Source organism: Sinocyclocheilus rhinocerous, unplaced genomic scaffold (genome assembly GCF_001515625.1).
Source record: "Sinocyclocheilus rhinocerous isolate Xijiao unplaced genomic scaffold, SAMN03320098_v1.1 scaffold934, whole genome shotgun sequence".
NCBI lineage: Eukaryota > Metazoa > Chordata > Actinopteri > Cypriniformes > Cyprinidae > Sinocyclocheilus > Sinocyclocheilus rhinocerous.
The window spans coordinates 731,976-733,952 of NW_015658752.1; the positions used below are offsets into that span (position 1 = coordinate 731,976).

General features: G+C 35.3%; 1 long non-coding RNA gene across 1 annotated transcript in view; it reads left to right on the forward strand.

Moving 5' to 3' along the window:
* The first annotated feature begins 879 nt into the window (after positions 1-879).
* Positions 880-1,977, forward strand: part of LOC107722909 (uncharacterized) — an 11,152-nt gene continuing 10,054 nt past the window's right edge. The window contains exons 1-2 of the long non-coding RNA XR_001637861.1: positions 880-1,043; positions 1,357-1,497. This is a non-coding gene — a long non-coding RNA (uncharacterized LOC107722909). The remainder of the gene's footprint in view (positions 1,044-1,356; positions 1,498-1,977) is intronic.

The following is a 1,977-nucleotide window of genomic DNA, read 5'->3' on the forward strand; positions in this document are numbered from 1 at the left end:
ATTTCTATCACTGCTGTGAACTGACCACACATAATATGAAGAATATAAAAAAATTCAGGAGTCAGCTGTCAGCACAATTAGAGATAATGTATCAGCGCAATAACACACTCAGCAAAATATTGTCTAATTATCGTTATCGATAAAATCCCAGAAATGTATCGAGATATAATTTTTTGTCAATATTGCACACCCCTAATTAATATTTAATTGATATAATAATTTATTGATAATAATTGTTTAAATTAATATAACAATTAATACTTTTGACTCATCTGTTTTCTTAAAAATGGTTTAAAGGCTGAAATGTAAAGTTTATCATTTTATAAAACTTTTTGTTTTTGTGAAAACTTGTATGTGAACTGTAAGTAATGCTTTTTACTGTAATTTTACAGTTTAATATGGTACTATAGACATTGCCCTAACCCACTCATATGGTATTAATTTTATTTGTGAAGGTCTTAAAAAGGTCTTAAATTTGAGCTTAAAAATCCTGCAGAAACCCTGTGAACCCTACGGTAGTGTCTCTTTCTGTTGTTATGTGTGTGTGTTTTACGGGAGCACGACAGGATTGTTTACAGTAGAGTAAAGTCACTTGCTCCTGTAATCCTTGCTTACTTTGCTGGCGGTTCACTACCTTAGGGGCTTCGCTGACATTAGCACTGGCATTAATGGGAACTGGAGTTGTTCGTGCCTCGGGGCCCAGCTTGGCCTCTTTCGAGGGAACACTTCCTGTGACACACTCTGGTTATGTACCCTCACCTTCAGCCTCAGCATGCTTCATCTCACCTCACGACCAGGTGCATCCAGCAGACAACAGACTGGACACTACGGCTGATTTTCACTAAGTACTTACAGCAGTTTTGCTGTCAGTGTGCTGTTTCTTATGTTCTGTTTCTTTTCCGCCTCCTACAGGACATTTAAGGTACTACACTTTATTTTGCCATTTACTTTCGGTTTCTCTCAGGGAACGCAGTCAAGAAGAACGTGCATGCAGTTCCTATGGGTTATTGATTCCATCGTTTAAATCTTGGAAATATATGTCTGTAAGTGCTACATTTTATACTAAATAGTGCTTTTAAGTGTTGTGTAGATTAAAGTAAAGTGTAGATCGGGATTATTGTTATATTTTGTTATAAACAGACATGATTCGCGTTATTGGTAGCGTACTTTGTTTTAGCGTATTGCTAATTTATCTTCTGTTTGTACATAATCTCATTTGAATATGATTTCTTGACATGTACATTACTTTAAATAACGTTAAAAAAGGAACTATGTACAAAATCGAACTGTAATGTTAAGCTGGATGTGTATGTAAATGTGAACATAATGTTCATACATATTTTTTCTTGTTTGTAGTTTTACAATAAAAGAATTGAGAAGAACAATCACCAGTAAAGTCACTAAAGTTATGAAGACTGCTTTCTGGAGTTCTTTTCGGAAAGTGTACGCTATCTGTTAAGCCTTTGCTCAAGCTACGCAATTGGTCAGAACAGAATAGTCAGTGTATAAAATTGAATGAATTATTGCAAATCTTTTATGATGCAATTACATCAAACCAGCCTATATGCCACTTAAAACAAACATTCTGCTGGGAAAAGGGTTGTATATTAATTGCACCAGTGCATAAATCATTAAAAATGAATGGTGGCCAGTGCATGCTCTTTGCCACTGCAGACATCTTTTTGCACCAATGCACAAACACACAATTACTTGTCCCACTGCGCATGCAACACAAAACCTCTTTCCATGCATCATTTCTTAATAATGTCCATGCACATGGTCAGAGACATGCTATACAAAATTAAGACATTTTCACTGCACAGACTGACTTCTTTAACACAGTCAACACTGGACTACAATACTCTTTGTCTGCATAAAGTTAAACTTTTCTACACAAGTCGCTGGCCAAAATGAAAGACTTTTGATTTTTTTGCTGCAAGTTGCTTGCCTTATTTACAGTTTTCTCAGCATATTAAT